Source organism: Bombina bombina, chromosome 1 (assembly GCF_027579735.1).
Source record: "Bombina bombina isolate aBomBom1 chromosome 1, aBomBom1.pri, whole genome shotgun sequence".
NCBI lineage: Eukaryota > Metazoa > Chordata > Amphibia > Anura > Bombinatoridae > Bombina > Bombina bombina.
This window is the reverse complement of record NC_069499.1, coordinates 1021192115-1021207576: the sequence shown is the minus strand read 5'-3', so window position 1 is coordinate 1021207576 and position 15462 is coordinate 1021192115.

The following is a 15462-nucleotide window of genomic DNA, read 5'->3' as shown; positions in this document are numbered from 1 at the left end:
GTTTCACAAATTGTGTTCAGATACAGCTCATTAACAGGAGGACAGTAAGTGAGCATAACCCAATACTGACAGGAAGTCAAAGGGTCAATTCAAACTTAAATACATTATTTAAAACCCAGAGTTTGAAGTTAAGTGTGCACTGTGCAGTGTCCACATTATTTAAATTAAAGTTTTTGACATTGAATATTGCTAAACCTCCCTTTTTCATGGTTATTTTATTTAATTTGGTACAAACTCCATATATGTTATGTCTTATTATTATGTACTTCATTCTTTTGGTATCCTTTGTCGAAGAGCATACCTAAGTGGGATGTGCATGTGCGTTTCTTGAGCACCATATTGCAGCAGCTGTGTTGGCAGTATTGATAACTTGTCCTTTGTGTAAAATTTGTATGGTAAATTATTTCTATTTTTACAATACAGTAGTGAGTAGAGAAGAGATTGTGTATCATTCTAATTGCTTAGTAACTGGCACTGTGCCACAGAATTGTGTGAGTGTGTATGTGAGCAGAGTATGTGTGCTTTATTCTCCAGGTAATCAATACATTTCCGATGAGCTGGAGCTTTAGTGCAGTGTTTCTCAAACATGGTCCTCAAGTACCCCCAACAGGCCAGGTTTTCATTATAGCTGAATCAATGCACAGGTGAAGCAATCAGCTGATCAGTGGTTACTAACTTGCTCTCACCCATCAGCTGATTATTTCACCTGTGCACTGGTTCAGCTATCATTTAAACCTGCCCTGCTGGGGGTACTTGCAGCCCTCTGTTTATGTGTTTCTCCGGGGTATCATATCTAGTGCCTCACCAGCCTCTGACCTCACTGCACGTCACTGACAACCTCTTGCTATGGAGAGGTACCAAAGCGGATCTTTTAACATGGTTTGAACTGCTGAATACACAGCATCCTTCTCTTAAATTCAAGCTCAATTGTCATCAGAAATAAATTGAATTAATTGACTTAAAGATCTTTAAAAACAAGGGCATACTAGACACAACTATATAGAAAGCCTACGTAGAGAAATTCCTTGCTGTATGCATCCAGTTGCCATGCTCCAGCACTGAAATGGGCACTGCTGAGATCGCAATTTACACGAGTACTGCGTAAAAATAGAGTGAGTTTTTTTGTAAAATAGTTTTAGAATAAGAATCTTTAAAAATGACAAGTTGGAACCTAGATGAGAGTATAGCTAGTCTTGTAAGTAGAATGTTATTTAAAAGGTTTTGAAGATGGGGTGAAACCCCGAAACATCATAAAATCAACAATGTCTGGAGAGTGCTTTCTATGTGCATTAGGCGGGATCAGACTGATATACTACAGGAAAGTTCTACTCTGTGAAAAGCATTACTGGGCTAAAAGAAGTTGCACCCAGGTGGTAAATCACCATAGGACAGGCTAACAATGGTATTGAGCTGGTTGTTCGTTCCTGTGAGTGCACTTCTCTGTGTGTATATATATATATATGTATATATATATATATATATATATATATATATATATATATATACTAGGGATGGGCAAATGTTTCTAAAAATTTGAAATTTAAAACGAAATTTGATACATTTGTTCAATCAAATCTAATTTTGAATGTTTATATAACATTCTAACATTCTATTTTTGAATTTTCGTTTTCAAATTTTTCAATAAAATTTGAAAATATTAGTTCGAATAATAGAATGTTTAGCTATGTATTCATTCAATTTCGAAATGTAATATTCAAATTTGAATGTGACATTTGAATTTGAATGTAGCATTCGAAATAGTATTTCTAGTCTACAACTGTGTTTAATAAATGTAATATTTGAATTTGAATGTCACATTCGAATTCGAAATAGTATTTCTAGTCTAATACTGTTTTTTAAATGTAATATTAAAATTCGAATGCTACATTCAAATTCGAATGCTACATTCAAATTCGAATGTAACATTCAAATTCGAAATAGTATTTCTAGTCTACAACTGAGTTTAATAAATGTAATATTCTAATTTGAATGCTAAATTCGAATTTGAATTTCACATTTGAATTTGAAAATAGTATTTCTAGTCTAATACTGTGTTTTATAAATGTAATATTCAAATTCGAATGTGACATTCGAATTCGAATGTAACATTCAAATTCAAAATAGTATTTCTATTCTAATACTGTGTTTTATAAATGTAATATTCGAATTCGAATGTGACATTCGAATTCGAATGTAACATTCGAATTCAAAATAGTATTTCTAGTCTACAACTGTTTTAAAAATGTAATATTCGAATTCGAATGTCACATTCGAATTCGAATGTCACATTCAAATTCGAAAGTGACATTCAAAAACTGTCAATAACATTCAATAATAGAATTTTTAAGAATATTCGTTCTTATCAACATAATATTATGTAAATCGAATTTCTACAATAACATTTGTTCTAACATTCAAATTCGAATATAAACACATTTGCCCATTCCTAATATATATATACACAATATCTATATCTATTATAGATAATAATGTAGATATATAGTTATAGATATATATTCAAAATATATTTCAAAAATATATATACAGTATATTTATTTAAAATAAAAATAATATTTTCTTCTAAGTGAAGAACAAAGGTACTTGAAGTATTTCTGTTAGCGCTTGATAGTGAAAATATTTTTGTGCTACACTTGTAATCTAGCCCAAACTATGAATGTTTATTCGTGATTTCATTATTGCAATAGTGTGTTTGGGCATTAAAAAAATGTTAACTGATAGTTTTTAAGCCTCTGTAGTGATTGAATCATCCAGATATTTTTCCTGACGTTCTTTCTTGGTAATCAAATTATTTACTTGAAAATAATCCCACATCGCAAACACTAGTTAAATATTATTAACCCCTAATCTGCTGTCCCTAACATCACCGCAACCTACATTACTGTTATTAACCCCTAATCTGCTGTCCCTAACATCGCCGCCACTATACTAAAGTTATTAACCCCTAAACCTAACCCTAAGTCCAACCCTAACCTTAACGTAACCCTAACCCTAACACCCCTAACTTTAATATAATTAAAATAAATCTTAATAAAAATTACCATCATTAACTAAATAATTTCTATTTAAAACTAAATACTTACCTGTAAAATAAACCCTAAGCTAGCTACAATATAACTAATAGTTACATTGTATTTAACTTAGGTTTTATTTTTATTTCACAGGAAAGTTTGTATTTATTTTAACTAGGTAGACTAGTTAGTAAATAGTTATTAACTATTTACTAACTACCTAGCTAAAATAAATACAAATTTACCTGTAAAATAAAACCTAACCTGAGTTACACTAACACCTAACCTTACACTACAATGAAATAAATTACATTAATTAAATACAATTAACTATATTACAAAAACAAACACTAAATTACACAAAATAAAAAAGAAATGATCAAATATTGAAACTAATTACACCTAATCTAATAGCCCTATCAAAATAAAAAGCCCCCCCAAAATTAAAAAAACCCTAGCCTAAACTAAACTGCCAATAGCCCTTAAAAGGGCCTTTTGCAGGGCATTGCCCCAAAGAAATCAGCTCTTTTACCTGTACAAAAATAATACAAACAACCCCCCAACAGTAAAACCCACCACCCACACAACCAACCCCCCAAATAAAATCCTATCTAAATAAACTTTTTTTCTGCCCAAACCCTAAGCTAAAAATAAAACCCACCCAATAAACCCTTAAAAAAACCTAACACTAACCCCCGAAGATCCACTTACAGTTTTTGAAGACCTGACATCCATCCTCAACGAAGCGGCAGAAGTCCTCAGCAAAGCCTGCAGAAGTCTTCATCCAAGCGGGCTGAAGCCTTCATCCAAGCCGGCAGAAGTCTTCATCCAGACGGCATCTTCTATCTTCATCCATCCGGCGCGGAGCGGCTCCATATTCAAGACATCCGGCGCAGATAAGAGGGTAGAAGAAATTGTAGCACCTAAAATATGGCTTTAGACAAAATAGTATTTTCTGGTTCAGTGGGTTGAAGAGAGTCAGAAAACATTCGAGACAGAGCATTTGCTTTTCCATTTCTGCAACCAGGTCTATAAGAAATCACAAAATTGAAGCAAGATAAAAAAAAAGACCATCTTGCCTGTCGGTCTGGAAGTCTTTTAGCTGACTTAATAAATTCTAAATTTCTGTGGTCTGTAAGTACTGTAATTGGGTGAACTGCTCCTTCTAAATGATATCTCCATTCCATAAAAGCAGATTTGATTGCTAGAAGCTCTTTATTACCAATTTCATAATTTATTTCTGCTGGATTCATCTGTCGAGAGTAAAAGGCACATGGATGTAGCAGCATCTTGTACCCTGTATGCTGGGAGTGTGTTACACCAACAGCAGAATCAGAGGCATCAATCTCTACAATAAAAGGTAATTCTGGGTTTGGAACCTAAACAGAGTTTTTAACCTTGTGAAAGATAATTCTGCTTTGGTTGACCATTTAAAAGGTATTCCTTTTTGAGTTGACTTAGTTATTGGGGCTATTATCTCAGACATTTTTTAATAAATCATCTATAGAAGTTTGCAAATCCAACAAATCTTTGAACATTTTTTCTCATTTTTAGGAGTAGGCCATACCAAGATACAGTGGGTATTGAAAAGAATCACCCCCTTGAAAATAATCACATTGTGTTGCTTTGCAGCCTGAAATAAAGACAGACACAGTTTTTGTTTATCCAGTTGTAATTACTCAGTGCAACTTATAACATCCAAGTGAAAGATATAACACCAACATGTCAGACAAAAATAAAGACAATTCAAAAACAGAATCACTAAGTTGGAAAAAGGATCACCCCCTTGTGTCAGTAGTTTGTTGAACCACCTTTTGCTTTAATTACAGCCTTTAGTCTGTTGGGATATGTCTCTACTAACTTTGCACATCTAGACTGTGCAATATTTGCCCACTCATCTTAGCAGAGCTGCTCCAGTTCCATTACATTTGATGGTGACCGTTTGTGGACTGCAGTCTTCAAGTCATGCCACAGATATTCAATGGGGTTTAAGTCTGGGCTCTGACTAGGCCGTGCAAGGACATTCACCTTTTTCTCATTCAACCACTGTGTGGTCATTTTTGCTGAGTGCTTTGGGTCATTGTCATGTTGGAAGGTAAACCTTCTTCCCATTGACAACTTCCTGGCAGAGGACAGCAGATTGTCCTCAAGAATTTGATGGTATTTTGCCCCATCCATTATTCCTTCTATCCTGACAAGTGCTCCAGTGCCTGCTGCAGATAAAAAAAAAAACATAACAAGATATTGCCACCTCCATGCTTTACTGTAGGTATGGTGTTATTGTTAGATGGTGAGCTGTGTTGGATTTCCTCCAGACATATTGTTTGCTGTAGAGGCCAATTAAGTAAATATTAGTCTCATCTGACCATAACACCCTTTTCCATGTGGCCTCAGAGTCTCATAGGTGTGTTATGGCATTGCTCAGTCGTGACTGCATGTGGCCTGTCTTGAGGAGTGTCTTTTTTCTTGCAACCCTTCCATACAAGCCACATTTGTGGAGAATTTGTGATATTGTTGTCACATGCACACAATGACCACTCTTTGTCATAAATTCCTGCAACTGTTTCAGAGTTACTGTGGACCTCTTGGTAGCCTCTCTGATCAGTTTCCTCCTGGCTCTTTCATCCATTTTGGAGCGACGTCCTGATCCAGAGAGGGTCTGTATTGTACCAAATACCTTCCACTTCTTAATAACAGACTCCACTGTGCTTCTAGGCATTGATAAAGCTTTTGATATTTTCTTATATCCATCTCCTGACTTGTGCCTGTCCCAAACTTTATCCCGGAGATCTTTCGACAGTGCATTGCCACCCATAGTTGATTGTTTGCTTCAATTGCACTACCAGACACTGAGATGCTCCAGTAAATCTCTTTTCATGCTGATCTAGCCAATATGCCCACAGCTGATCACAGTTGAAGGCTAAATGGCTTTGTTTGTGCTGTTGAGAAGGTGATTAGCTACACCTGATTGAGTTTACAAGAAATTTTAGGAGGGGGTGATCCTTTTTCCAACTCAGTGATTCTGTTTTTAAATTGTCTTTATTTTTGTCTGACATGTTAGTGTTATATCTTTCACTTGAATGTTATAGGTTGCACTGAGTAATTACAACTGGATAAACAAAAACTGTGTCTGTCTTTATTTCAGACTGCAAAGCAATAAAATGTGATTATTTTCAAGGGGGGTAATTCTTTTCAATACCAACTGTAGCTTTTACTTTACTTGGATCTATGGTTAAACCATCTGGAGAGATTACATATCCCAGGAACTGAATCTTTGTTTGTCTTATATAAACAGTCTAATTAATTAGGGGGCGCCCTTGTGGATATAACGATACAATATATTGTTGTTACAAATGTCAAATAATACAATAAAGGGGGGTGGAGCTAACCGCTTAACTGCAGAGACGTGCTTGACAGGAGCTCTCTCTAAATAATGCAATCAGGGACCAAAATTATTAGTTAATTTGCAACTAAGCAGACCTACACTCTATTTGACCCTCTCCTGGCTCTATCCTGAGCAGGTCCGAGGAAGACTGTGGCCGCGCATACTACCAGCAGAGGTAAACTGTCACTGACTCTGCTCAGCCACCGGGAAGCTTCTCTGCAGCCGTTGGAGAGGCCCTCACCCACGCCGCACCCGCTCTCATAGAATTGCCCCGGACTGAATACTACCTGCCTATCTGACCACTCACCACCACTATCCGGTAGGTCAGGGGCTCCGTCCGGTGCTCTGGCTCAGTGCCACAAGAGAAGCCGAAACCGGGAAGTAACTTGAGGGGGCCTGTGTGAGGACTCTTCACTGAAGGGAGTCTGTTCACAGCGAATAGGTGGAGAGCGGTACCGGAGATCACCCTGACTGTTGCCGGAATCTGGCCGCCTAGCATTGGGACCCTGGGGATCTCTTGAAAGTAGCACTGCGCCACCATCCTTCTGGCGCAAATCGCCGCCATCTTGCGGCCTGGAACACCGCAATGCTTCTGCAGTGTCCTCAGCTCCCCTGTGAAGAGGACAGAGCCTGAGCAAGACCGGAGCTGGCAGAGAGGTGAGGTAAGATTATACACTCCTGAATCACCTGCACCTCCCTCTCTAATAAAGCGGCCCAGCTTAGTATATCAGGGACAAGGGGACCTTCAGCTTGCTGTGAACACTGCAGACTAGTCAATCCAGCCTTGCCAGAGCAGAAACCTGTATGCCTCTTCTGCTTAGTTGAGCTCTGGCATATATATTATATTAAGTTAACTCACCCTGAAGCCTGACGGCCATGTAAAGAACACACAGCCTTTTCAACTGGGAATTTCTAAACCCCTGCCTCACATTGCCTCTCTGTGCTCTGAACACAATTCCAGCCCCCTAGGCATCCCCAAAGCATAAGGGTACACTTTGTTCACAATAATAGGAGCTTCTTCATACAGCAGAAAGCAACTTCATGTGCATGTGCCTTCAATTTGCGATATATAGAGACTTATTACCAAGACCCTAGTTCATCTTTGGATGGGCACTTTGTCCATCAACTCTTAAAGTTTGTAGTCTCAGCCTTGCAGCCAGGAAGTTTCCACTAACCAAACTAATAAGGGAGTCTGTCTGCACAAATACCTGCCATCCAGCTGATTTGAAAAAGGTTCCAGAGTGTCTCTCCTCCCCTTTCCCGCTCCCTACACTGGAGCGGGTCATACTCCCTCTCCCTTTCCCGGCTGGGCCCAGTGGTGGCAATATCCCTGAGGAGACGCACACTTCTAGGACTACTGAAAACTAAAGTACATTCCCAGCAAAACCAAGGTCCCACGCCACTCATGCTGCACCTGTAAATGAAGGCTAAGCTAGCTCATTGAAGTCCTTCTAAGCTCTACAGATCTTAAGCCTGCATGATTTCTATTTCAAGACTTTATAACTAATCTCACTATGGCAGGCTAACCGGTCTGGCGCCCACTCCCTGCCGGCGCGATCTTACTGTGAGCTCCATCAGAGTATTCCCACTAAACCACACAGACCTGCTTGCCTGGGCTGGGCGATCCAGGACCCGCCTGAATTGCCAAAATGTCACAGCAAGCGAAAATAAAGCAGAAATCAAGCCAATCTTCAAAGCACACAGTTAGAGATCACTTTCTACCCATCAGAGATAATCACCCTAGGCTTTTCAGATGATGAGAGATCGATATCTCCTGCTCCATCTGAGGACAGACCTACTTCGAGATACTCACCTCCAGTACGCTCACAAAATGACATACTTACAGTGGACTCTATGAAACACCTGCTGGATAGGCAGAGTCAGTCCTTTGATAAGAGATTTGATAAACTGGAAAAGTCTTTTGAAGAACTCAGAAAAGACATCAATGCTATCAACGAACGTACAGATATCATTGAAAGAAAACAAGAGGACCTACTAGTGGACCATACCAACTGGGTAAGCTACACACAAAACCTGTCTGATCAGGTGTCCTCCCTGGAGGCAAAACTGGCAGACCTTGAGGACCGCTCCCGGCGGAACAATGTAAGGATTAGGGGCATCCCTGAATCTGTCGGCCCCCAGGAACTGGAATAATATGCTCAGGCCCTGTTCCAGGTGGTTTTGGGGTCCCCAGGAGGAGAAGATGCTAGAATTGATCGCATTCACAGAACGGCTAGACCCAAAAACCTCCCTATGGACAAGCCGCGAGATACAATAGCTCGATTGCATTATTACACCTACAAAGAAAAGATCCTACGAGCATCAGTGAGACAACCTCACCTCTCAGAGCAATTTAAAGATGTCTCACTTTATCCAGATTTGTCAGCACACACGCTCCAGCAAAGAAGAACCTTTCAGGAGACCACTAAAGTATTGAGACTTCACCAGATCCGATACCGCTGGGGGTTCCCCACGAGGTTAATATTCACCAAAGATGGCTCCCAGCATACTGCCCTATCCCCTAGACAAGCCCAGGATCTACTGAGAGGATGGAACCTGCCAGCTGGAGATGAAGAACCCCCCAACGGACCCCCACGCCGGGGTGCCCCGCTGAGGGCGGGAGCCCCGGAATGGGAACCTGAGGTCCTTGTTTGCTGTTTCTTTCTCTTATGCTTGATACACTCTTGGTCTGCCCACTGTGGGCAGGCAGGAACTTACCTTCTGACGACTCTATCATCAGCTGAAGGATGGTAACGTATGATAAAGACATTTATGCTATTATATCTGATGGACTTAAGTTGATGTTCAAGTATCTGTTCATTACTAATCATTAGTTTGTCCTTTCAATAGTGTGCCTTGTCATTATAATCTTGTCTGTTCTGTTTAATATGCACTGATTGATGTTCCTTAATCCACTTGAGCTCAGGAAAGCTTAATTCACCCTGAACCTAGTTAATGTAATTTAAATGTCTAGAGCTTTCCTCACTGTGTACTTATTTGCTTAATTTATATGTCAATTCTAGCTAACAAAATGCTATGTCTCATTCCTGAAACCTCAAGTATGCAACAGGGTCCACATGGTAGCTGTCAATGATCGGGATACATTAGAGGTGGGAGGGCCCCGGCCACTCTTGCCGTTTTGCGGGCCCTACCCTGACCCATGGCTGCTCCGTTCCTTGACATCTTATCATGGCACCCAGAGGCTATACCTTGCTTGTGTTAGGTCCTAAATTAGTTCTGCTATGGTATCACCCATTTTAAAAGGTAAAGTGTTGCACTCTCATTCATGATAGCCAATTCCAGTCTGATACTAGCTAACATAACCTTAAACATCAATATTTCCCTCATTGTCCACCTATTTCCTTAGCTGAAATGTTATACTCAGTCAACAGGAAACTATGTTTACATCCTCTTGTTCAAATGTTATGTCGTGGCCTACATGGTGGTTGTCAGCAGTCGGTGCACGCTGGGGCCGGGGGCCTCCTAGTCCCTTTAGTTGCTTTGTCAGCTTTTCCTGACCCATTGCTGTGCCGCCTTTTGACTCCCTATCATGGCACGCAGAGATTGTATTTTAAATGTGTTCAGTTCTGCAAGAGTATCAGCTGTACTACGAGGCGAGGTGAGGTGTGGGACGGGGTTTATTGTAAGCTTCTAGACTGTATAGACTCTACTCTCCACAAAAGGGCTGAAAAGCGATACCTTTCTCATGTTAGGTAACCACCTTAATTAAAAATAAGCTGATCAGTACTCGTGTTAAGTTACATAACACCCCCATGCTCACACTAATGCCCACGGTAAAGCTATAGCTGTGAGTGCCCTCTTTACTAGTTTATTACTCTATCAATAATGGCACCCATTCTTCTAAGAACCGTGGACTGTAAAACTTTGCATAGATCGCTACCATTAGTTTACATTAGTCTATACCCCAACAATGTAGCCATACCTGTACTATACCCTATGATTGCCCTCACCTTGCCTCATGTAACCTACAATTGCTATGCCCCCCTCATCCCTGTCAGGTACTAGGTGCCTTGCTTAACCAAAATGACTGATATAACTTGATGTATTTTAAGGTGGGAATCTTTTTGTCAAAATTCTGTATATTGTATTGACATATGGTTAAAGTTGATCACAGTTCTCTATCTGGTTTACTGTTCCCTCTTCCATATGCCGGCAGCGGAAGGTGCTGCTGCCTTCGCTCCTTTCCGAATCCTCCGCCCCCCCCCACTTACTCCTGTGCAGCTAGAGATAATTTGTTATCCTCTGCATCATACTTTTTTGGCAGAGTTGCGTAGCCTCTGCTCAGTCCGAGGAACTAGTTTAGTGAATTATCTCCCCCTTCCCCCCTTTCTTTTCTTTTTTTTTTTTCTCTCACTCTTTCTTTCCCCATCTCCTCTACCTCTCCCCTACCATCCTCCCCCTCTTACCCCCTCTCTGGTCCCAAGCCTCCTCATATCTCTTCCCATACCTTCCCCTACCTCTATACAGCCATGAAAATAGGCTCACTCAACGTAAGGGGTCTAAACTCCCCCACAAAACGGAGTCTTCTCCGTTTCCTCTTGGCACACCAGCTGGGAGTGGTTTTTCTTCAAGAAACCCATTGGATAGAGGCTAGAGCAGCTGTGTTTAAGCCTAGGGACTACCCTGTCTGTATATCTTCAACGTTCCATAAAAAAGCAAGGGGAGTGTCAGTACTAGTCAGCAGGCATCTTTCCTATGACCCTATCCACATAGATGTTGACCCAGTAGGGCGATTTGTTATCGCCGTTGCCCGCATAAATAATGTTCTTTGTACCCTTGTAGCTTTGTATTCACCGAATATTAACCAAACCAGTTTTCTTCGGAAACTTCTACACAGGGTCGACAGGCTCAAACAGGGCCATGTGTTTATTGGGGGTGACTGTAACCTGGTCTGGGACCCAAGCAGAGACAGAATATCGAAAAACAAAAGTTCCTCCATGACAGGAGAGGAACATTATTCAAAACATTTCAGAAACCTAATTTCACAATACACCCTTCAGGATGTTTGGAGGGCTCTGCATCCTGATGATACCGACTACACTTTCTATTCGGCCTCATCCCAGTCCTTTTCAAGATTAGACTATTTTTTCTGCTTTTCCTGGACTTTGGGTGAGATTACCAAAGTGTCCATTATGCTTTGCGTCTGGTCAGACCATGACGCGGTTATATTGGAGGTCGCCTTTTCGCACTCGGGTGGCACTAGATGTTCCTGGAGATTGCAGGAATATCTGCTCTCCGAACCCCAGATCCCTACTTGGGAGAGGGAAATAGAACATTTCCTGCTCATAAACGACAGGGAGGGCACTTCTTCTCTAACCTTATGGGCGTCACTTAAAACCTATTTGAGAGGCCTGTTTATCCAGCAGACTGGTCAGGACAAAAGATCTAGGGGAGCTTCGCTGGCCCAACTGTATAGTGACTATGCTAACCTAAGAGACCAGCTGAAGAAGGGAAGACCAAATGCCCTAGTCTGTAGACTACAAACAGTTAAAAAACAAATAGCACAACTGGAGCTACAAAAAGTCCAGCGAACCCTCTCTGTTCTTAAGCAGAAATACTACCACAAAGGCGATAAGGCCGACAGATTGCTGGCGCATAAGCTCAAGCAGAGATCCCTCCTAAATAAGATACCGTACATACGGAAGGGTGAACATAGAGTTTATGCCCCGAATGCCATAGGTGAGGCTTTTGCTCAATATTACAGCCAGCTCTATCAGATTGCAGATCAGGACCATTCTCATTATGCCCCTAAGTCGAGGATTATTGAATGCCTGGCGAATTTACAATTGTCGCATGTCCCCGAAAAATACATTGACTCCTTATCTGCGACTATCACCATGGCAGAAGTTTGCTCTACCATTAAGGGCCTCAAACTCCATAAATCCCCGGGGCCAGATGGATATGGAGCCCTCTTTTATAAGAGGTTCCTGACTCTTCTCGCCCCTCTTCTGACTAGAGTTTTCAACACGGCTGCAAGCTCGGGAGGTTTTCCCCAGGAATTTCTGGAGGCTTCTATTGTCACAATCCCTAAACCGGGAAAGGATATCACCCTCTGTGAAGGCTACCGACCAATTTCTCTCATAAACGGAGACGTGAAAATATACGCGAAAATATTGGCGACAAGGCTTAACCGAGTCCTCCCTTACTTGATCCACCCGGATCAGGTGGGATTTACCCCTGGGCGCCAAGGTACAGATAACACTAGAAGACTTCTAAATATTTTCTCTGAAGTAGCGTCACTCGGGATCCCATTGGTAACCCTATCTTTAGATGCTGAAAAGGCATTTGATAGGGTCCGATGGGATTACATGACAGAGGTGCTTCAGGCTTTTCACTTCCCCGATAAATTTATCTCTGCAGTCATGGCACTATACACAAACCCAAAGGCGAAGGTGCGAGGACTGGGGTTCGTCTCTAGACCTTTCGATATCAAAAATGGCACCAGACAGGGTTGCCCCTGTCGCCATTACTTTTCACCCTGGTTGTTGAACCCTTAGCATGTCGGCTCAGGACCTCACAGACTATTCATAGCTTGATACTCTATGACACCCCTCACTCATTGGCGCTCTTTGCCGACGATCTTACAGTGTTTCTCTCAGAGACTCCCTCCCAGAACTATTTAAGCTCTTGGCAGAGTTCTCGGCAGTATCCTACTATAAACTAAATTACACCAAAACAGAGGCGTATGCTTTGGGGCTGACGGCCCATAGGCTGGAACTTCTGAAAGAACGGTACCCCTTTAAATGGTCCACAGATAGCTTGAGACACTTGGGAATAGAGCTATCCCACGATCTCAAAGTCATTAAAAAGAAAAACTATGAACCCCTCCTGCAGGAGTTTAGAAGGACCACAGCAAACTGGAATGGGCTGGAGGTGTCCTGGACGGGCCGCATTGTTGCCCTAAAGATGATGCTGCTTCCTAAACTGACATACTTCTTTCACTGCTTACCAGTAGCAGTTCCTACCTACTTACTCAATCACTTCCAGTCAGTTTTTACCAGGTTCATCTGGAGAGGCCACTCTCCCAGAATCTCCCTATCGCAATTACAGAAGCCAAAAGAATGCGGAGGTCTTTCTGTATCAAATGTAACCCTTTATTACAAGGGAGCCATGCTATCGCACATTGCGGCCTGGGGAGTAAGGCCTAATACCTCACAGTGGTACCAGATTGAGCAGGCATCATTGCCTGCAGGGATTGAGCTGGCTGACCTATTTTGGATACCCGACCATGCTGATGTCCTCAAAGGAATCTATAGCTCCATCATAAAAACCTGTCTGAAGGGCTGGAGAGAACTCCGCTCACACAAATCGATAGCACCTCATCCTTCACCTATTCATTCTATGAAGGCCATGCTGCAATGCCTCCCTGATTCAAGACCTAGACGCTGGGAAAACCTAGAAATTAAGCAGATCTCTGACCTCTATAGAGGAGACCGCCTCATGTTACCGCCATCCAACTTCCCAGTGGATGACTTCCCTAGGGATCTGCAATTTGAATACTTGAGAGTGACCTCTTTACTTCTCTCCTGGGGATTCCCCAAGGCGCGACCGCGGACTCTAACACTTTGGGAGAGACACTGGATGGCGGGCAAATCTATCAAGGGCTCTCTGTCCTTTCACTATAAGCTTCTCTTAGACTCCCCCCATTTTGTCAAACCAGGGGCCGTGAAGGCCTGGGAGAGGGACTTAGGGGTGGTGCATCAAGATGTAGTCTGGCAACGAGCCTTCCGAGATGTAAAAATGGCAGTCCGCTGTTCAAATCTTTTTGAGCTATATATAAAATTAACCCTGCGCTGGCACTGGGTCCCAACTAGGTTGTATAGGGTGTTCCTCCTAAGGAGCGCAGACTGTTGGAGAGGGTGCGGGCAGAGGGGTACCCATCTCCATGTGTGGTGGGACTGCCCCAAATTGAGTGCTTTTTGGAATTCTGTCGCAAATTTGCTCCGCCAGCTTCAGCTGTTACAACAGTTGTCTTGAGAAGTTGCGCTCTTTCACCTAGGGCTCCACACACTCCAAAAACCCTCTAGAATCTTATGTATCATTATTTTGCTATCGGCCAAACTAATCATAGCTAGACAATGGGCCAGGGACTCTCCTTTAACTCTGACTCCGGTCCTAGAAACACTAGACTATCTACAAAGGATGGAAGAATACTCCCTGAGAGTGGAGGCAAGATCTGATTTTTATTCCTCAGTCTGGTGCCCGTGGGACGAGTATCGGAGAACTAACTCATAACTGGAAGGTAGTCACTCTGACACTCAAGGCATATACATTACCTTGGGGCGAATTAGTGGATCTCCCAACCTCATACAACAGCCCTCTATCCAAGGCCCCCTTATCTACTTCCCTCTCCCCCCCTCCCCCCTTTTCCCACACTTTACCTTCCCCCCTCCTTTTTTTTTTTTTTTTCTTCTCTCTCTCTTTTCACCTCTACCACACTTGATGGCTCATAGAGAGGCTCCTCGGACCCTGCAACCAGTAACACTCTCTATATGTTTACATTAAATGCAAAATCACATATATCTCCCTTCCCCAATTTTTTTTTTTTCATTCTACGATTCCTGAATTTCATAACCAATATACCGCGGTGCATTGGGAGGCAACTATCTTGCTTCTCCGTGTACACTTGAGAATTCTATATGTATACCCTGAAATGTATATCTGATTTCAAATAAGTTCTTTATCCGTTTTGTGATGACTGTTAAGATGTTTGCCCATTGCATTGCACATTGTGCCTTTTGACTTCCTTCTTATTTTTACGGAGGTCTTGGTCCCACTGTTGGATCTGTTTTGCATAGAGGTCAATGCGAATTCAATAATAACAAAATGAGGTGATCCAAAAAGTTCACACATATCAGCCTGTCGTATATTGTACTGTGTTTAATTTCTCACTATGTTAGCCCTGCTTGTACCTGTAACACACTGTATGTCGACTGATATGTATTGTTTTTGTTATTGTTTTCCACCTCAATAAAAACAATTTTTACAAAAAAAAAAATAATACAATAAAGAATTACTTTAAATGTG